At 36.9% G+C, this 23,493-nt stretch overlaps 1 protein-coding gene across 2 annotated transcripts in view; it reads left to right on the forward strand.

Moving 5' to 3' along the window:
* Window positions 1–262: 262 nt before the first annotated feature.
* Window positions 263–23,493, forward strand: part of LOC129767750 (synaptotagmin-5) — a 54,423-nt gene continuing 31,192 nt past the window's right edge. Inside the window, exon 1 of one of the 2 annotated variants that reach the window (XM_055768929.1) lies at window positions 263–388. The gene's annotated coding sequence lies outside the window, so the exon portion shown is untranslated. Of the gene's footprint in view, window positions 389–1,528; window positions 2,320–23,493 lie in introns of those variants that run through there. The other variant, XM_055768927.1, reaches the window with a different exon arrangement.

Below are 23,493 nucleotides of genomic sequence, written 5' to 3' on the forward strand. Positions count from 1 at the left end.
CGTTTTTTTTTCTATCCGTGAGCACTTTTCCCTTCGGCATTTTCCAGATTTATTAATCAAACTAACTAAAAACAAATGAAAACGTAACTGGTCTTATAGAAACTTGACACTTGAAAAAAAACAGAAAAAATTGTTGAGGCTCAACGCTTGCACACACACATATGAAAATCATTCAGTGTATGATAGTTACCAATACAAATACACTAGAATATAAATTGAAGCGTTGTTTCAAACGGAACGTAAATGTGATGGAGTGATACCACAATTGCACTTTGTACAGATGGTTCGCTTTCTGCTGACGACTGAATATTTAAAGTTTATCTGTTCATGAATCAACCTGAGTATGTGATATAAATGTGTATAACCACGAAATTATATTAATCACAAGGTAAGACGTCCCCATAGTACATGTTGTGATAGAAGTATGTGGTGGTCTTTCGGTAAATGAGTGCAGCTTCATTTTCCTACCGTGCTTGATGCTGGGTGATGACGAGAAAACTAGACAAATTGTGGTCGTAAAGACATGCCGTGCGAAATCATCCACAGAGAAAACCGCATCAATTAGTAGGAGGGTATCCCGCAGGGATTTCACTGTCCGGGCAGCTTGTAGCATAATAACGACACTCATTGTTTATCCGGAGGCGGCAGTCTGTTGTTGCCTGGGGAGCGAATTGTATGCAGATGGAATGCGTGACCAGCAGACGTGCTCGTACACGATACTGTTCTTCTGTTCTTCGGATTTCGATTAGAGTCCTGATGATGAGTTTAGTTATTCTCAGTTTTTGTTGTTCGTTAGCATATTTACATCTTAACAATTCGAGATTTCAAATTGTTTCCACGGATCACATCAACTTAAACAAATGTTTTATCCAACTTTTTCAACGTATGTTCCATAAGCTTGTTTATGGTGTTATAAATACAAAACGAAAGGATTGAAATCAAAACAGATGTAACTAATTTTGAAACAGACTAAAACAGACAACGAGAAACCACTATTTTCCAAAATTGGAAATCCAGAGCCAAGGTTATCCACGTCTTGAGCGAAAGCCTACATTTCTAAATCTAATTTCAGCAAAGTGTTAGGAGCGTTGGAAAATAAATTTGAGTATCCGAATTCGGCTATACAGATGCGCAGGCCTTTCTTTTCTTTTTCTGCCACTCGAAGATACCGCACGGTACCGGATACTTTGCGTCTCCACCACACTTGTAGCAGGAGCTTTACGAACGCCCACGCTCATACTCACCCATTGAAAACGCTGGAATAACATTGAAAATCAAATCCTAGAAAAATTTCATTCAATGTTTTCCCCATCCTTCTCCACCTCGCCGTGACCCATGAGCGTGCCCTATCTGAGCCGGTCCCTCTTGGGATGTTGTTTCGCCGGGTCATATGTTTTGAATTTTCGCGTTCATCGGCCTTGGCTCGGGAATGGTTCGGCTCCATGTTTATGCTGCGTACCGTAGCAGCATTGGCGAAAAACAGTCAGTTTCCAAACACCGCAGCCCGAAGCTCAGTATACATCGAGACGTTTGCGCGTGCAGTTCTTACCTCGGGAAAATCGCTGCGGAGATCCGCGCCAACAAGGGAATTGCAGGAACAGACTTAGCTTTGCCGCCCGCGCGTTTTTCTGCATCAGATCCTGGTGGAAAGATAACGGGGCGAATAGCTCGGGGACTGAAATAATTTGATTTAGAGCATCGTGTCTGCTGTGTGTAGTAGTGGTTGGATTGTGCAAACACAGAAATCCACTCCTTGCCCGAGTGATAGCAGCAAGTTGTCGGCAGCTTGTTTGCTCAAATATTCGCACTACCAGCCGGGAGCTCCATTGTAAACATTTACCAACGGGTTAAATTATTGAGTGTGCTTTAGTAGTGTCGTTTTCGGTCGGGAGAATTCCGTTGATAATTGGCGTGCGGGTGGTGAATCATTTGCTTCCCAATTTGTTCTACTAGCTGGCCGTTGTTTAGTTTATCGAACACCGCACAGTGGCCGCGATTACATAAGTGCCCTTGCAGAACCGCGAAGACGAAGGGATAATTTTCCTCTTCAAACAGCTGTTTACTTCGTTCTCAGCATTGTTTGACTAAACTTTTCACTGTTCGTGATTGGCATCAATTACCGTGGGAAGCGCGTTGAAACGAGCGATCTACCGGAATCCATAGTGCCAACAATCGAATGGTTCCATTTATTTTTCATAGTGTTTCCTGCGTTTGAAATCGAAGCAGCTGGTGAGCAGAAAAAGATATCCGAGTTTCTCGGACAAGAGCCATTTATCGGGAATCGAGCATCGGGTTTTAACGTCACAGCTGGAAAGCGGGGTGAGTGATAAGCTTACTGATCCTTTTGTTTTTGTCGCGCGATAGTGTGGCTAATGATGATGGGCACTTTCACTTAACGCGCATTTTCTCTGTTTTTCGACTCTTGTGGATGGAGTAAAAAAGTCCGATTTGCATATTTTTTTGCGCTCTGCTTATACCATATTGCAAACCAGTGGCGCGTAAATAACTATTTCTGAATGCCTTTGGTAAGATAATATGCGAGAAGAGCAAATGCCATCATATTCCCGGAAGGGACCATCTTCTGCGATTCTGCGATTTCAGTGGTGCCTCGTTGAGCAGTCAATGCAACAACTTGCCTCGATATCCGCTAACGGTATTTTTATGTAAACCGAAGCGCGTGTCCTCCCATAATGACTAGAGGGGAAGCATATCTGATAACAACCTGCTGGACACGATTAAAATTGGTTTATAAAGTACCAATGTAGTATCATTTTGTAAGAAAATATTGTATTGCTGTTAGATCCTGTACTTCAGATGTTTCAAATTGTTTATCTGATGTATGCTGCTTCCCCTGCTTTAGGAAAGGTGGCTACATTAGCTGACATATGAGTAGGTAATAAATTTAGGTGGACATTTACCTTTCTACTCGACAAATGAGAAAAAAGGTTTTTATGTGTTACTGTTATTTGGCCATGTTTAGGTATGAAAACAAATAGCTTTTTCCGTGTATACCACAAAAATCGAATTCCTATGCTAATTTTAACATATTCGTCGAGCAACGAGTTCTTCGGAAAGAGAACGGCAAAGAACGCAGATGCTTTAACAAAAAGTGAAGCGTACTTCTTTAATGAGATACCTACATCAATACATGTTTTTCGGCAAAATGTAACAATGTGGCGCACCATGATAGTTCAGATGATAGTATGGAGAAAAGAGATGAAGAGATTTTGTGTTCACGAAGAAATACCAAACACCTGTTTCAAGCTCGAATGATGAAAAATCATGTAGTAGTGAATATCTTGATGAGATGTTAGAAGATTTTTCTAGAAACGAGTTGATAAGTGATATCGATAACTGCCGATGAACACATGCTCAATATACAGTAGAGGGAGTTCATTAAAAACAACATTCAGTTCCATTCGCTAGAAAAAATGGGCTCCGAATGAAGACATTTCTTTTTGACATCAATTCAAGTGAACGTTTTTACTATGGAATTATTCTACTCAATTTGCTTGTTTATCACAAGGGATATTATTTTAAAATGCATTAAAATTTTAGAAAGCGCCCAACAAACAATCATTAGCTGGAATAAAACTAAGTTGAATAACGGTGGAACAATAGCAATGAGTGCTTAATAAGACGATATGCTGAGCTATACGTTGTATGCAAGATAAGACCAACTTGAAGCTTTTGTTCAACCATTGATATTCAGCAGGATAATACGTCAGAGCAACGTTTTCAATCGCAAAGAAGCCTTTTCTACAACACATGACCGACTACTGAAATCAGCTTTTGCTGTTCGACAGCTTGTTAAACTGAGCCAAATGAAATCGAACAAATATTTGAAAACGTTCAAGCGTTCTTCAGACAGTCGTGATAAGATTATGATTAGGATCTGTGTAACTTGTAGCTGTCTCTGGAAATCATCCATTGCGCCCGGAACACAAACGCACATCTTTCTTAGTTGGCCATTTGACTCCGACAGATGCGACCTGCGGTTAAGAGAGTTTGTTGGGTCCTAGACGGCATATAATCTATGGTGGTATACGACAATGTCGTCTTGCTTTACACAATATCACCATTGCTACACAATTAGTCAATTTCTTCAGGAAGTTCCTTTCTAATGAGTTTGAATCTCGGCCATTTTATTGTTTTTTTACGTACGGACGTACTAAGTTTTGATTTCTATATAGGCGGGTCACCCTATGAAAATGTAACGAAAGTTAAGAGATTGCAAATGCATATAACGCAGAATTGTTCTTACGATATATGTTATAATATATACATCCATCATTTGTTCTGTCTGAGACATCATCAATGGAAATAGTAAAACAAGTGAGCAATTTAACGAATAAATGATATATGTTTTGCGAGCGAATGCAAAGGTAAATTGTGTATTATGTATTCTCTCTTTCAACTTGGTTCCCGTGAATGTTGTATGTAACACAAGATTGTGTGCAATAATCCGTTCTATCAAACAAATTGGACATCCAGTCAATGTGTAGAAACAAGAGTGATGAAAATGGTGGAGTGGGCTAATAAGATGGCTGCAATTCCATAGAAATTCATTGGACCTTATTCCCGAATACACTTCACGGTGAAAACGAAATGAAGTGCATCCGCGAAGGAGAGGCTATCACTCTCGATTTGATTGAATGCTAGACTTTTGAAACGGTTTTATTTAGCTGTAACATGTTTGTATGTTTGTATGTAACATGTTTGTCTATAGCGCTGTATCACATTAATAGAAATTTGACCACCTTATTGTTGACCGATTGATCTTAAATTGGGAACACATTTTTATCTTTGCAGTCATTACAAAACTGTGTATTTCATGATCTTGAAAATCCAACATAGCGGCCGCTAAAAAATCGCGGATTACATATTTTCTCAAAACCCCATTAATATGGTTATCAAATGAAAGGGATTGACTAGTAGAACACAGCTATTTATGGAAAAAGCAAATCCAAAATAGCCGTCACCACAAATTAAGCCAACAATACTCTATAACTCTTTCTAACACACTATTCCGATACGACTCATATTTTTTAAGACATAAATTATCAAAGATTTCTCTTACTCAAATTGATACGCCCTTTTCAAAAGTTACGCTTGAGTCAAAAAATTCCCGATTGCTGTGGAAAACTCATATTTCCTCTAACCCAAACGGAATACACACTTTCATTCGAATCAAAAATACTCATGGTTTTGTCATTTGTCGATTTCATTTGGAATTACTCTATAAAATGAAATCATCTTCAAATACAATTTTTGTAAGAGATTATTTTACCACATGAAAAAAAAGTTTTCCTTTCACATTCAATATTAATTTGAAACGGAGTAGCTAGTTTTCATTCATAATTTCTATTTGAAAGGGGTTCATTTTGTCTGAAAACCCATAATTATCTTCAACGTTTCACTAACTCGTAAAACGCAGTTCAATGATGTGCCGTTCAATTCTATTTTAACGGTGAAGCGTATGCGGGAATAATGCTAATTTTTTTTTTCAGAAAATCGTTATTTCAGCGATACCAAGGTGGTATTATCACGGCCCACAGTATCAGTGTTTATGACGTCAAATATAGTCTGCAAACGAAAATTATTTCATCGAAAAAGAATCATAGCTATCCATTTAAAATATGTCAGCTTTATGATATCATTTGTATTTTATCTCAAAATATCACGAAATCGTAAGTATTGTCATCATTTCTTGTTTCTTCTTCATATTCAATGTAATCAATGACGATATATTCACATGATCCACATCTACTTCATCTACCATTCCACTCCATTATGTGTCACACTGATATTCATAAATCATTTCTAATTAGCTAGTTGAACAGTTGTGCATCTGGCAGAAAAGCTGATTTTTGTTTTTCGTTCGACACAAGCCATTTGACGGTTATGAGTACATATAACAAACGATCCTTTTCAGGGCCCCCATTTGGAGTTTTAAAAGAGCCAAAATAACAAATTTCTGAACAATGAAAAGAATTACATAAAAAACAATTGTTCCGAACAATCACAGTCCTACGTCAAACCTACGTCCGTACCCCAAGGCTCAGATCCTTCTACTTTTTTAAAAGCTCATCAACAAAGCTGATCGAATAGTTGTAAAAGTCTCTAAGAGTCTGTTAATGTGTCTAAAATTGAATTCTATTTATTATTTGGTAAAAGAAAATAATGCAATCAGACAAAGATCATCTTCTTTGATAATGTTAGAGCTACTAGTTAGTGCTACACTGATCAAAATATGGTCGAATAAACGTTTCCACCCCAGGTTGGAGTTGGATAAACGTTTTTGGAATTTTACGAACAATATTGACTGTAGTTTAATCATTTCTCCTGATTTGTGTGAACATGTTTGAATAGAGGTTTTGATCACAAATAGTTCAGTCATTATTATCCTGAACAAAACTATTATAAACGAATGCTGAATGTTGTTAGACACATAGTTTGTATACACTGCGGCCACAGGCGATTATATATGTGTTCCTCTACCACCATTGACAACGCACAAAAACAACAACTGGTACGTGTGATTCCATCATACACAAACTCTCTTCACCTGATGGTATGAGAATCAATGTCGTGCATTATTTCATTGAACCCCCACCTCAAGTTTTTAGTACAAAAATTTTAAGAAATATCAAATTTGCTCTATTGCGTTGGATCATTCACTCATAACACTCATACACAACCTTCCAAAGTGATTTCGTTTTCAGACTTCGTGTCGGGCAAAATTTTTGTGAGTGAATGTTGGCTGCTCGCTGGTTGAAGCTAGACTAGGGTGGCATTGGAAATCATGTTTTATTTTAACATATTTTTTGTCTGTTATTTCTCGTTAGTGCCAGCTCTGAGTTATGTTTTCTTTATGCATATTCTGCATAAAAGCATGCCGTTTATTCATTGAACACACTATCAAAATAGAAGCGGTAGGCCGAAGCGCATTTTGTATTTATTGTGTGGGTCCTTTTCACGTTTTTCCTTGTATAACAATGGTCAGGGAAATAAATTTTGGTCATAAATGCAAAGTAACGATCAGCGTGCTGGTCGAGGACTAGAATATTCATGGAACTGTGAGAATTTTGGTTTCTGCAGTTTTCCATCAGAATTGCGTATTCAAATGAGCACAGAACGAACATGAGACTAATTATTAGGACCTTTATTTAGTTTCCGTCAGCAAATGTTTGATGGTGATTCAAACAGTACTAACGCCAACCAATTTTTAAAGTGGTTTCGTTCTATGAAGAAAATTCACCATCGATAATAGAAACGTGTATTCGTATGTAATGGTGTTTACATGAGGTTAGGAATCCCTATGCAAAAGAACTATGTTACAGAAGAGTCTCCTGCTATGGGTAAAATTGCACTTCAAATTGTATAACACTCCAACACTCCTTTCAACTACTGCAACTTGCCAACTCTATGTAGACATCAGGTATTCCATGCCAAACCGATGAAATGATTCTCAGATTGTCGTTTTGTTCCTTATCGCAAAATATTAGACCCTTTTTTTTACATGAAAATGGTTTTTTCGAATTTTTTTTTATGCCATAATGATTTCTCAAAATTGCATGACGCGTCGAAATCTACTGTCATCTCGAAATCAATTTATTTTTGTCAAAAATCGACACTGGGTACATAGTCTTTTTTCGGAATACGAGGCAAAACGTATGGTTCAGGGTGATAATGAAAAGTGTCCCCTCGATTTTGCATATGAAACTTTGTGCGAAATTTTGATTTACATTATAAAATACCCAATGCAAAATATTAGCTTAATCGGACTTCATTTACTAGTGTTGCAGATGTTAAGATTGAGCTTTGTTAAACAAATAAATCACCCAAAGGAGGAGTACAGGAAATCGGAATTTTCAAAAATTGTTTTTTTGATGCAAAATGTTTTATAATTGCATGAAAGATTTTGCATGTCGAGATTTGCTGTCATTTGCGGTACAGGTCATAAGAGATCTTCTTACATGTTGTTTTATAATATTGGAATCGTTTCATAATAATAACGACTGTTCAAAATCGTAAAAAGGAATCCAAGAGTATGTGAGTTAACATAGAATTGATATGGTAAGTATCAAACCGGAAATATTGAAAAAAAAAAAAAAAAAATAAAACTTAAATGATTGAAATAATAGTACTGATGAGGTGGAGCGGACAACTGCCAGGGGAAGTAGGACGGACCGTGAAAAGATTTAGATACAGCTGTTTATTCATGTCTATTCCCTTCGCGTCTATGAGCTGAAATCAATTCGCCGAATGTTAAAAAAATTACTTGACAGGTTTCGGAGATATGGAATGTTCTGTAGTATGAGAAATACACGATATCATTTCTAGGTGGATGAATTCACTTTTCCAAAATTTAACGAACATTCGAAATGATTGCATATCTTAGTTTTTTTTGTCCCATTTATTTATTTTAGGCTCATTAGCATTTTAGCTGTAACAGAGCCGAATTTTAATCGTGTACAAGCGAACGCGCAACGAATGTGGCTACGGAGACCCCCTGCAGACCCCAGTTGAATAAAATGATTCTTCTCGGGAGCGATAAACCTATACGATTCGTATATTATATAACCTGATCGAATTACCCCCACCATAAGTTTGTTTTTACCGCACCACAGAAAGTTAAACTTTCTGGCTTGGTTTTTTTTATTCCAAAAAAAAAAAACACTTTCAAAACATTTATGTACAACATTTAGCAGATTGATTTGGAAAACAGTACGGTACACTGAATTGCGGAAAAATGCTTTATGTTTTGGAAAACACAAGTTTACATAGATACAAGAAAAGTTTATCTTAACATGCCGATATTCCCCCCGGTTCCTTTATATAGGTAAATCAATGTAAGTCACAAGAATTTTCGTCTGTAGAAGTTTTCCCCATTAGGAACTGGAATAGTTTCCTCGATAACCTTCACATTGGAAATAGTCCACTGCTCCTGTTCTGCTTTTTTATTTTGTGGAGTGTGAATAGATAATGTTTTCATTGACATCCCACGTTCTTCTATATTAATTCGTTGCTATGGTTCTTTCCTGCTAGCACAGTACTAAAGGTAGTTGATAATATCTACATCGCCAGGAAAATCAGATTGGATCTAATAGACGGAGGGTGTTCTTTTGCACAATTGCTACTATTGCTTCCATCGTTGCCCGCAAAATGTACTGACCCTAACAAGTGCTGAGATGAAATCGACGACACCATCTCTGCGCCATATTTCGTTACTTCAGGCATTATCTAGATCTGTGTATTTCTCTTGCATACCTCAAAGGAATCATGTTTCGGAATTTGTTTTTGGAGTGCTGTAAATTATTTTATGCGGATGGCTTTAAGCTCTGTACCATTCTAGTGAATTGAAAAGACGATTACTTATCATTGGGCCTGATTCCCGTATCCGCTTACACTTACGTTCCCACTACGTTTACATCTCACTTCACTTTTTGCACCTATTCCCGTGTAAAAATGAATTCTGTGTGGATAGTGGCAAGGGATTGCTAAGATGGCCGCCTTTCAGTAGCCAGCATAGAAAATCATGAGCATAGAAATCATAACCTAAAATTCAAAATGAAGTGCTCCGCGCGATTCTTCGGCTGTGATTTGAATTGCAAATCGTCAAGAAAGCTTCCGGATGGGTATCCAAACATCGCTTGCCAAAAAAAAACTATCCAACGTAATCAAATATTAACATATATGACTCCAAACATTAAACAATACGTGAGCCCCCTAAGCGCGAGCCCTGTTTTATGCTGCCTACGCTCAATTTGCATTGGATGGGATAGGGTTGCCAGAGCCCCGGATAGTGGAGTGAAAACCAGAATGATCCTGTGTTCATTTCCAATGTTGTTTCTAAGAGAAACGTCAGTTGTTTTTTGTTTTGTTTATCCGCGAGTAGTGGACATGTTGTATCGGAAAAGGAATATGATCTGCGATTACGATGAGCACGAGGAATCGCTCTGTTTACGCAAACGAGAGCGTGAAGTGTATGAATTCCACCAAATGTTTACAGTTGCGTGTAATTTTCAATAAGGTTGTACTCACTCCACAATATTTTCACATGTAGTGTGTTCGGGAATAATGCCCATTATTGTTATCTTGAGGCTTTCGATAACAATAATGAAGCTGGTTTTACTGGTTTATTAGTATAGAAGAGTGACTTTCCGTAACCCCACAAACAATGATCGTGAGGCATCAGTTCATATGATTTAGGTGGCAAGTTTACAGGTCTAAAATGAGAGATTAAATGCTCGTGTGATGTGTGGCAAGTTGAAATCACGTATTAGCCATAGCCGATGCTTGCATACGAAGTAAAAAAAGTCACAGAAGGGTTGTGTCTGAGACATGACCGCGTTGACGTTAAACTCTTTGATAATGACCCTGAAAATGGTCGTTTTGTTTGGTTGTAGGGTATTGTTTGTTCACTCCACCAGTGTTTACAACCGAGTGATGATCCTGCCCTGGACGAGATGGCACCTGTGTTATGTATGGTTAAAAAAAAAACTCACCAATGTAATGTAGGATAATTAAACTTTTGTAGGGCTAAAAGTACCTAATACGTTGTGTAGAGCATATGGGAAATCACCTTTTCGAATATTCTTTCACTTTTCCAATTTTTGTCGCCGTATCAACATTCCTTGGGTGAAGATGAACACAACAGACAGCTTAAACCGAACGATCCGTTCTCGAGCGGGAACACACATTTACATTTATGAAAGTTGAAAAAAATCGTTTTATATTTCAAGTCACTTTTAACACAACTGCTACCATATACAATTTTACACTTACACTTGTGCTAAATGTTTCACAATACATGTCATTGATATGGAATTTCACGAAGCAACCAACATTGAAGTTCCAAATTTAAATTGGTTTTCTAGAAATAATCGTGTCACTCATCTAACATGCATTATAAAAATACCCCCGATTTGCATATATTTGCAATGTTCTTCTTCTTCTTTTCCTTTGTTTACGGAGACTTTAAATCTAACGATTCATTCGTCTCCGAATTTGCAATGTCGATTTCCCTCGGGTTTGGTTTTGATGTCTCTGTTAGTGAACACAGTTCGGTGGGAAAAAAATTTCCCTCTACTTCGCTGTAATTGCAATGCCGATTTCTCCGTATCTTCAATTTCGACCAATCAGGACGAACTATTTCCTTTTGGAGATTTTTTTCGTTTGTTTCATATTTAGATTCATATAATATATTATTTTATTCATTGTGATGAATTGTTATGGAGTGCTCAGATCGATTGATGCAAATATCTCGTAAATACATTAGTAAATAACGGACCAATAATTGTAAGTACCTACATGAGCCGTTGCTTGTGTCATCAATTTTGATCATTCAGAAGTGGGTATTTTCGTTAGGATAGGGGTTGAGATTTTTCAATTGTTCGATAGTTAGTTTCATGACATATATTATTTTATTCAATGTCAAAAATTGTTATGGAGTGCGCAATAAGCGTTTGAAATTGGACAATTTTCACGATGTGCTCGATTTTCGATTTTCAATTTGTACCCCAATATGTTCCCGAAAGACGTAATCCTACGTCAAAAAGTCCGTTATCTTCTACCGATAGCGAGCTCCATTAACAGTAACGTGACGGCCATCTTTATCTTTAAAAAAATATGGATCAATGATTGGGGCGGCCTAATTAAGGATGGATTGGCTCTTTTTTGCAAAGCACGAATTTTGATAATAAAAATCTATAATTTGTAAATGTTAACACGACATTCACCACCAGAGGGATCGCATCTATAGCGTGGTTCCCCTGCGATTACCATGGAATGAAAGACACACATTAAATTAAACTGTAAATATACTCTCGGGTGACTCTTCGAATGAACAGAAAAAAAACGCTCGATCCCACGCGATTTGTATATCACCATCAAGCTACGACCAATCAATCAGCGTGGCGAGTAAATTTGACCTGAATAAAGTTAAGAATATATATTGCGATTTCATTCAATAAACAATTCCAATGAATAAACGGACTACAGGCTAGAGCAGTAGTCGTGGAATGTGGAATCGTGGAATCGGGAACAAAAAAAACTCCAGAGATCTAACTAGAAAGAAAGGGTCAGTTGAGTGTTGAGAGAGTTGAGTATTTTCAGAACTTAAAATTCCCCCATACAGTTTATAAATAATATATTCGAGCCTACATTCTGTCAGAAAATATACCGGGAATTTATGATTTTAAATTTTCCCGCTGAACATTTTTCATTCTTTTTAGTTGATGCTACTGACCGATTGTCATCTGTAACATCTGTACTGATCATCTGGCATGATGTACTGAAATGAAACCATGAATGCAAATGCTAATGAAACGAATTAAACAACCAATGTAATCCATTGAGACAGCCAATTGTGGACAGGTAAATTTCTGGACGACAGACTGTTTTGGTGTACCGTATGGCCGCTTCCGGATTGCTCTGCAAAACAATCTAGCAAAGAGAAAACCGATCCTTCATCTTAGCACCATGAAGGATTACGTGACAACGAAAAGCAATCAAGAAAAAACTTTGAAATTAGTTAAACATAGAACGCGTTAGGCGATGGAGTAAGGAGTAAGTATAGTGAATCCGTTCTACAAGAAAACTTTGTTCCATTTTACTCGGAAACCCGGACAACTGAATCCTAATCCCACACTTATCAGTTCTCAGCAGAAACATGCAAGACATTGAATCCCCAATAAGACTTTAATAAAGCAGGAAGAAATAGAAGCCAAAGGTAATCGACCTTTGATAATATTGTAGTTCGTTTTAAATTTATTTTTATATTTTTGCTGCGCAATCCAAACTAAGGAAAGTTCTCTCGAACTGCAAACTGGATTGCGTATCAAGCATGTATAAATGGATAAAAGATGTACAGTTTTGCCGAGGGTCGATCACCTTTAGCTTTCATTATTTCGTATTTCGAATGAGTGTTTCATTGGGAGTTCAATGTCTTGCATGTTTTCTACTGAAAAAAGATAAATGTGGAATTAGGATCGAGTTTTCCGGCTTTCCCAGTAAAGCGGAGCAAAGTTTTTTTTTCGAATGGATTTACTATACGCACTGGATCGCCTTACTCTAAGTATAACTCATTTCAAAGTTTTGCTTTCTCGATTGCTTTCCGTTGTAATCTTTCACGGTACTAAATACAGGACTCCTTTTCGCTTTGTAAGATTGTTTTGCGAAGCAATCCGGAAATGGCTTGCGATTCGCCGGAACAGATTTCTGTTAGTCGGTTTATCAGCCAGAAACTATCTTGGTCACAATTGTCTTGACTCTTGCACTCGAGTTATTTATTTTATTTACTCTAGTTTTATGCCAGTGCGTTGCCGCTAGTTTGTTTGTAGTTTTTAAATTTATCAAAATGAAGATGTTTGTTTTGAATTTTCTTTTAATAAATTTAAATGAGATAATAGATGGTGTTGTCAGCAGCTATGTTTATAGCATAAGCTACATGGGCTGAAAAGTCCCGGGATTATTCAACAGATGGCGGCACTAAAGAATGAACAAGATTCATTTCGAGAGGTTCATCTGTCACTAGCTTATGTGTGATGTTTCGTGAAATTTCGTTCATTTGTTCACAAACTGCAGTTGTTTAAGAGTCACTATCTGAGCATTCGTATAGAAAATGGAAAAAGAGGAATTTCGTATTTTGATCAAACAATGTGTCGCGTTTGCTGACTGTCGACCAAAAACAGCCGCGCGTTGATGATCCAACAGCTGCATTGGCGTTGTTGAAGCGTAATCGAGTGGACTTTTTTCGACGTTTTATGACAATGGATGAAACGTGGGTCCATGACCACCCTCCTGAGTCCGATAGGCAGTGGATGACAAGCATGTTTCGACTTAGACGCTTCGTGCTACAGAAAGGGAATCGAAATGTTGAAAATTCGATATACCAAGTGTATTGCCCTCGAAGGAAACTATGTTGAGGAATAATTACAGCTTTGATAAAAAAACATTTGTTTCATTAAAAAATCCCGAGATGGGCTCAAAATGTAGTAATATGTAAATGTAGCATATGAAAATAAAATAAAATAAAATTGCAATCCTTAAGCCTTTTTTTGAAAATTTCATAACACTACATTCTTCCACTTTGACGAATGAGCTACATTGACTGTCAAAACCACGTTCCACACAGTAGACCATACGGCAGTCTTTTTGGGAGCCTTTGATCGTATGATTTTTCTCAACAAAATAAAATAAATATTTCGTTCGAGAATAAATTTGAATTTCAATGAGTGTTTTCATTTTTCTTCTCCGCCAAAAACAGATTATGATCATATTTTTTTCTTCTAACTTCGTTGTTTTTCCATATCGGAGCTAACGCAACACAGGAAAATATCAGATAACGGTTTCATCTTTATGGTGCGTCAATCACCATACCATTAGCTGGTAATGGTGAATGCTCCACTTCCGTCCCTCCGAAACGGAGCCATCTCGGATAAGCTGCTGAGACAGAGAGCGGGTGGAAGACTGGAAGCACGTTGACTCGGGTCTTCAAGCAGCCATCCTTTACGGCTATTTTTAATGTGATACTTGCCGCTGGATGGATCTTTGACCTATTGGGTCATCTCATTGACTGGCAGTGAAATAACGCGATATTGGATGCCAGTAACGAATACACATTCGAAAGTGTTCCGCATCGGATCTTTAGAACGAGGTGTGATATTTTTACTGCACCCTCAGGGTTATCTCTCGGAATTGTCTAACAATCTTTCGGTTATCAGCTTGTGGTAGAAATACCAGTGCTCAGGAAGTAGAGATAAACCAGCTTATGGGTGAAAATCTTTTAAATAAAGAGGAAAAAAGTGCTCAAGGATATATGCAAAATGACCATGTAAGCGGATCGACAAGGCCATTTTGGACACATTCGTTGCGAGTTTGATGCAACATTACTTTCCATAACATCGAATGAAGTGTATCCTTTTTGGGTATCATTTTTGGGTAGTGAAGCGTTAAGCGTTTTGTTCCTGCTTTTATGCTTCTTCTCTCTCTGACTGTGCATTATTTTTTTCCATATTAAACACAGGAAATGGGGCTGTGGCCCAATTTTCTCTTAAAATGAATGGAAGAATTGAATATGAAATCATGCCAGTTTATTAGCTAAGTAAAATAGTGTTTCTTTTATTGTACAGAAATGCTTGAAAAAAAAGTAATATCTCATTTAGTATGCTAACGATCTGCGGTATACAAAGTCTGCTCAAAAAGTATCGCGTGAATTTCTGCGGTTTACTTGTTCTCGATTTTTTGTTTATTTATATGGGCTCATTAGCATTTTAGCTGTAAAAAGCCAAATTCAATCGTGTACATGTTACATGTTTATCGTATTTATACGTATGGTAAACTACACAGTAGTCATTTAGGCGTAAGAGTATTGCTTCTGTTCCATTGTTCAGTTATAGGCCGGACAGCAGAGACAGATATTATTATTTTTGTGTTATTAATAGCACAACAGCCCGATGTTTCATGTTGCAAGAAGAACTTGTATGGATGGATAGAGGCTAGGTTTCCGACCGTGAATCGATCTCCATCATTGATGATTGTGGCGTGGATGTAGTTATTCTATAACTATACAAAGATTGTCACAAATTGAGTTTTGAACTCACAATCCAAATGGCAAGCTAACGCGTAACAAATGTGGCGACAAATACCCCCATGTCTTAAGCCACTTGATTTCGATGGTATTTGAAGAAAATTGAGCTCCTTTGGCTAGACTAGACTTGACTAGACGTGCTGCGACTTTGCTCATGCCCAAAATATCAATAAAAACATGACGGACGGCCTAGTGAGGAATATTCAATTCACGGGCTAGCTCTCTCAAACTTAAATGACGATTTTCGAGCACTATTACTTTCATTATGTCGATGTTTTCATCAGTTGAAAAGGTGGATGGTTGTCCTGGACGTGATTGCGCACAAAATTGTCATTAAGGCCATTGATAATAGTACCAATTTAACAAAAATATTGAAAAATATTCTGCGGGAAGTTTACATTACAACCAGTGTTGCCACACGTGCAGATTTATCTGGAATGGTACCAATTTGTTCGTTATTTTTGGTACACATTTTGTACGGTACAGAGTACAAATTTTCTTCAAAAAGTACAGATTGGTACAGATTTTTTCCACGTGTGAAATTTCTTAAATTTTGACAAAACAACATTGAGGTACATGATGACTTTTACGCAGCAGTATCGCTCGGCGCTGCTGATCATAAAATCATTTACAATGCAATGATTGATCAGTTTCATAAGGACGGAATTCCTTACAAGGATCGTCTGAAAGAATTCGCGTCGGACGCTGCGACGTATGTTTTGCCCTAGATTGAATCGTTTGTGTCAGGCTAAAAACCTGAATTCACGATGCTACATGAAGAACTGAAAGATTTTTGTTTGATCATTCTCACTAATATCTGCGAGGAATATTACGTCGTTTCAACGTTCAATGCAATTAAATATGAAGATCATTTGAAAAGCGACAATAGTTTTTAGGTTGGAATAGCAGCAGAAGAAATTATCAGAACAATAGACAGCGAAAGGCAGATCATTTCGAAGGATATTTTTCGCAGTTTTTTCGTAGAGCTGATCAAGCAAATGAAAAAAGGATTCGATTTTGATGATTCGACACTCAAGGCTGCGATAACGTGAAATCCTAGAAACCTCCTAGAATGCCGCACTCCTCGGCAACTATCGAGCGATTTTATTTCTGATTTTTTTCTTCGAAATCGGCTCAACAACGATACTATAAACGCTATTTTGAGATCAAAAAATTTGATCAAACATCGTGGCGGCAGCTAGAAAATTTTAATAAATGATAGTATGCAATCTCGATTCTGAAAAAAACTATGTATAAACATCATCAAACACACGAATGACTTGCAAATGTAAATGTAGTATTTGTAGTAGAGAAATGAGTATGTTTTTGTAATTAGTTCTTTTCTCTACAATGAATATTTTCGACGGTACAGATTTTTGGAAAAAAAGTACAGATGAGAAAGTTTTTCAACCCCTCTGGTACAGATTTAAATGTGGCAACACTGATTACAACATACAAATTCCCGGTATATATCTGACATAATGTACTGACTGACGATAGTCAGTGGACTATGAAGAAATTCGTCTTCGTATTCAATTGAAAATGAGTTTTGGGGTTTTCCAGCAGTTTCTTCGTCAATATGACTCAACAATCATTCGAGCGTTTAGTTGCTATCTCACTTTACGACTCGAAATCTCATGTCATTGTTCCCCTTCAAATGGCTTTCATTGCATAGTGAAGTGACTTCCTCTGAAATGAATTCTTTTCTCTCTCATGTATCACGTATGCATGTATCGATGTTTGAGTTCAACATGGTTTGACATGTACTACAGGTGAGCTAGTTTTTTTTGTTTCGTACACGGAGATTACTCACACATATGAAATAACGTACAGTGTTGTGTTCAGAGACATTGACAAAGTTGTGAATTTTGTTGATATAAACCCGTTTTTCTGTATGTTTTTTTCACAAAATTGAGACAAAGTGAACTAAAATTTTGTTTAGAATTCATCCCAAACTGCATGCTATTTACCAATACTTACACGAGGACCTTTATATTGGAAGTACAAATAACTTTCCTGCGTGTTTTGAAAAGTTCAACGTTTTATTATAAAAAGAAGAGAAGCCACAGATTATTCAAAGTACTGTTATGGTATCATCATAGGAGGAAAATCGCTGCTCAGCCAGACCATGTGTCATCGACCGGAACAAATGGAAATCGGAGGGAGCGATGTCTGGTGAATACGGTGGATGGGGTAAGATTTCCCATTTGATGATCTCCAGGTAGGCTTCAACTCATATGGGACCCACTTGCCTTGTTTTTGAATCATTCCGAGTTGCTTTAAACGATGTGAAATTACTTGTTGTGATACTCCCAACATATCTGCAAGTTCTTCTGTGTCCGGCATGGATCTTCATCGAGTAACAATTCTTCATCTTCGAATTTTTTTGGTGCACCGGGGCGCTCCTCATCTTTGAGGTCAAAATTACCACTTTTGAATCGATGAAACCAAGCTCTGCATGTTGGTTTCGACAGAGCATGCCTGCCGTAACTTTCCACAAGAATCTTAGCTGCTGTCTTCATTTGTTTGCAGTAATGCAAAGAATTCCCGGTAAAAACGGCTTTGTTGGAACGAAAGTTTCCATTTTTGGAGTGATGGGAGAAATGATGTTTTTACTTTAAGGATTCAATACGCACTGATACTTGAAGCCTCACCTTTCTATATATATAAAAATCTCGAAAAATCCCGATTACTAAATATTTTATACCAATTAGAGTGGCACGAAAAAAATCTGAATACATTTTTATTCTTGAATTTTGCTTCGAATAATGGATGTATGGGAAAAAAGTGACCTTCGAATTTTCAAAGCGAACTTGATTGAAAATGTTGATTCCCACGAAAAACTACCCTATGCAAAATATCAGCTCAATCGGACTTCATTTACTAGTGTCGCACAGCGGTCAAAGTTTGAGTTTTTTTGGAAACCGAAAAATCACCCAAGGGGCGAGTAAAGGAAATCGGGGTTTTCGAAAAAAAAAATTTTTTGGCAAAAATCGACGCTCTGGGACTTTGTCGTTTTTTCGGAACACGAGGCAAAACGTATGGTTTAGGGTGCCAATGAAACTCGTCATATCGATTTTTCATACGGAACTCCCTGCGAAATGTTGATTTGCACGATAAAATACCCTCTGCAAAATATTCGCTCATTCGGACTTCATTTACTATTGTCGCAGATGTCAAAATTTAAGTTTTATGAAAATCTAAATATAAACAAAGGGGGAGTAAAGGAATTCGGAATCTTAAAAAAAAATTGATGCCAAATGTCTTAGAATTGCATGAAACGTCGAGGTTTGCTGTTATCTCGAAAAAAAAAGTCCCAGAGCGTCAATTTTTGCCAAAAATTTTTTTTCGAGATGACAGTAAATCTCGACGTTTCATGCAATTCTAAGACATTTGGCATCAAAATTTGTTTTTTGAAAACCTCGATTTCCTTTACTCCCCCCTTAGGTGATTTTTCGATTTTCAGAAAACTTAAATTTTGACATCTGCGACAATAGTAAATGAAGTCCGAATGAGCGAATATTTTGCAGAGGGTATTTTATCGAGCAAATCAACATTTAGCAGGGAGTTCCGTATGAAAAATCGATATGACGATTTTCACCTTAAACCATACGTTTTGCCTCGTATTCCAAAAAAACGACAAAGTCCCAGAGCGTCGAATTTTGACAAAAAAATTTTTCGAGATGACAGTAGATCTCGATCATGCAATTTGAAGACATTTGGCAACAAAATTTATTTTTCGAAAACCGCGATTTCTTTTACTCCCCCCTTGGGTGATTTTTCGGTGTTCAAAAAACTTTGACCGCTGTGCGACACTAGTAAATGAGGTCCGATTGAGCTGGTATTTAGCAAAAGCCAGGCGTATCGCCGACGAGCTGGAAATATTTTTGAATGAGCCCAACGGATTATTAAAATACTGCAACTCGGTTTATAAAATGACAATCACGCTATTGTCGTCGATTCTGATAAAACACCTGCTTGAGAGCACCGACGTTCGTCTTCTCATCGTAGTATTACTTCATCATACTTGTAGTATTTAGTTGAGATTTCTACTTTTAACATTTCTACGCCGGCAAGCTCTAGAATATGTGTGACCACAAAGAAATATCTTTGACGAAAAATGCCCGACCGTTTTAAAAAAGACAAGTCGAATATTACACAACTATTAGACATAAGGTACTCCATTCATTATGAACATTATTACTCATTTTGAAATAATGTTCAAAAATAGCTATATCAGACGAATAAAACAAAAAAGGGCGCTCGATGGATTTTATGTGTATCGTATGATATCATTCTATGATGTCGTGAGCTGTGCCAACAATTCATGGTCGACTTGTACGCGAAGGTAGAGAGCGGACGACTGCGATTCCTACGACTCAATCAACATAAGTGGCGTGAGAAAGAATACATTCACTTGGGAAACGACAAATGCATTCACTTGGGAAACGTCATGAGCAACGCTGACACAGCGTCAGAGTCACAATTATCAAAATTATTTCAATTTAGCATTTTGTAATCCGCTCGACTCAAGTCCAATCGAGTTGTGCAAATGTGGCAACCTTGCGACGCAATTCAACATAGACAACTTTGAGCTCCGTGTTCCGTTACTGTGAAGCAAAAATGCAAAATGGATATTCGGGAGGAATAAACACGCTTTCAATACAATATTTTTTTAATGAAAATTGATTCTTCCTAATCGAATATGTGTTCGATGTGAAAAAGCAACATATTCTCTGCAATTGGTGAAAAAAACTTGAACGAAAATTGTGTCAGACGATGATTTTATGTTATGGATAGAGTTTTGGTGGAAATTCAAGGAAATTTAAAGGCAAAAAAGCTAAGTTAGGGTCTGGGCTATGTCTTATATGTATTTAAACGACATCGAGTGAAAATTTTCATTCACATTTCAACCATTCAAAATTGCTATCGGGTCTGCCAATCTGATAAAAAGTAAATTTCTCCACGAAAACGGATGAACCATGAACCACTGTTACCACAAGCATGTTATATGGTCCATGCGATAATTTGAAACTTTTATCGCCTTGCATGGTAGATGGAATATGTATAATGCGATTTCCCTGAGATTTTATCATTGGCGCGATATCTAATATTTCTAATATTTTTATCATTGGCGCGATATCGGATATCTAATATTTCAACGAATAAATACTGATAATAGCGGGCAATCATTCACAGAAATCAACAGCGCAGACATTGACTCTGACAATCGTTGGGCAGTAATAATCAATGTTGGTATTAATGTTGAGTTCTGCTGATCGGTGAAGAGCACTTAATACATTTGCAAGTCCGTGGATAAAGGAAACAATATGGCTGTGTTCCAAAAACAGAAAACCGATGTGAATAATCCTCTGTCGAATGACAACGATTAATTAATACGGTTCCAAATAGGTACATCAGCTCCATTACAGTTGTTTGGTTATGGTTGGTTTCCCAATTCATGAACGAGGTCCAGCAGTTTTAAATTTAGCCGTCCATATTGAAAATGAGAAGCGCGTATTTTCCTCCAACGAGACAGCATTTGGACGAAATGAATGTTTATTTTCTTTATTTAATTTTTCAACTTTACTTCAAAAAATATTTAGATTTCACTCTTTACATTTTAGATTAAACATTACGTTAATGAAATTGCATTGCATCAAGGGGCATCATACAAATTTCCTTTGAAATCGTTCCATTCGCTCTTTTTTTAGATCACATTCGAATAATTTTGTAGATCGTTAAATCATTCAAACACGCTTACAATATGTTATCAGTTTTGTTTTATTTAACACTCAAAATATTCTCTAGAAATAATTTATATGGCAGAACAACGTTTGCCGGGTCAGCTAGTAAGAAATAATTGCCCATCAACTGGGAGTATGAAGAAGTACCGGAATACAACAAGACGAGCTTTGAAACCTTCAAACGTAGCCTACAAGGTATAGAATGGAAAACTTTATTAAACAGCGAACGAGATGTCAACTTATCAGTACATATTCTTCACGAAATTCTGAATAACATAATATCAGAATTTATGCCGAAGAAAAGAAGACGAACAAATTCAACCTGCAAATATCCCATCTGGTTTAATATTCAAATAAGAAATTTGAAGAATAGAAAACTAAAAAACACACAAAAATACAAAATAGACAAAAGTCATCAAAATTTGCTGGAATATCAGAATATTTCCCAGGAACTAAATTTTGCAATTAAAATTACACGTGTAGAGTATAATAGAAAGGGCGAAAACGAAGTCAAATCATGTCCGAAGAAATTCTTTAATTACGTAAAGTCTAAGCTCTAAAGCAATATCTTCTCATCGCAGATGCGTCTCGATGAAGATGTGAAAAATTCTTCAAACGAAATTTGTAATCTCTTTGCAAATTTATTTCAGGAAGTAAATACCACGTATTCCGAAGAAAATCACGATCGGGACCACTTTTCATTTTTATCGGAATATCCAAGTGTCATATCGGTGAGCTATCTTTCACAACAAGAAATATGCCATACCTGAGGGAACAGCACCTTTATTCCTGAAGTACCTGGCTGAGGAACTCACCCTTCCCTTACATTGCATTTTCAATATATCACTACAAATTGCAATATTCCTAAACTTTTCGAAGCAATAGTGAATGAAAAAGTCTTCCAACAAGTGAAGAACAGAATAACGTGTATGCAACATGGCTTCTTCAAAGGCCGCTCAGCTGCAACTTATCTGTTGGCATTAGTGACTTTTATTTTATTTATTTATTTTATTTATTTATTCATTTTCGTCAAACAAATGTAGACTACATATTTATATATTAATGTTACAATGTTATCTTAAGTTAAATATTATTCCTATGGTACATGTTTCTTTTTAGTTGTTTTTTATTCATTGTTGTGTCAATTAATTCGCAGTGCTGATTGTATATACGCATCATGCGATTGATAGGAGCGCTGTTTGCATAATTTGTTCTGGATGTTTTGGTTAGAAACAAATTGCGTGTTCTTAGTTGACGCCCAGGTACATAGAAATTTATTTTTTCTAGTAATTCAGCTGATTGTACTCGTTGCGAAATTAAATCATTAACAAAAGAAAGCATTGCAAATTTACGGCGTTCCTTTAGTGCTTGGATGTTTATGAGCATGCAGCGTGCTTCATATGAAGGAAGTGGAAATGATGTCCAGTTCAACTTACGGAGTGCAAATAGGAGAAACTGTTTCTGGACTGACTCAATGCGTTCTTCATGTACGAGCATATACGGGTTCCAAACGATGTTACAGTATTCCAGAATGGGCCTTACGTATGTGATATACAAAAGCTTGATTGTGTATGGGTCCTGGAAGTTATGTGAGAAGCGTTCGACAAAGCTTAACACACTATTTGCCTTATTGACTACAGAGTTGTAGTGTTCTATGAATGTGAGTTTACAGTCCAGGACGACGCCTAGATTTCTAACTATTTCACATTACTCTACATTTTGATGTCCAAGACGTATTACAATATTTGGTACATGATTTTGTAATGGAGTTGCATTTTTTTACATTCAGTTTTAGTAGATTTTTATTACACCAAGTATGGAATACATGTATTTCGTTTTTGAATGCTTCGATTTCGTTTTCATTTCCAATTTCCGCGAAAAGCTTCATGTCGTCGGCATACACAAGTACATTGATACAATTGAGAACGAAGGAGATGTCATTAACGTACAGAATGATAAGAAGAGGACCAAGATGAGAGCCTTGTGGGACTCCCGAAGTGACTTTTACTGGATTTGAGAGAGAATTTTGAAAATGAACAATTTGTTCACGATTTTTTAGATAAGAATTCAGCCAGTTTAAGAGTCCTTGTTCCATTCCAATTTTCTGCAATTTGAAGAGTAGTAATGGAATGTCGATGCGGTCAAATGCTT

The sequence above is a fragment of the Toxorhynchites rutilus genome, chromosome 2 (assembly GCF_029784135.1).
Source record: "Toxorhynchites rutilus septentrionalis strain SRP chromosome 2, ASM2978413v1, whole genome shotgun sequence".
In the NCBI taxonomy this organism is placed as follows: domain Eukaryota; kingdom Metazoa; phylum Arthropoda; class Insecta; order Diptera; family Culicidae; genus Toxorhynchites; species Toxorhynchites rutilus.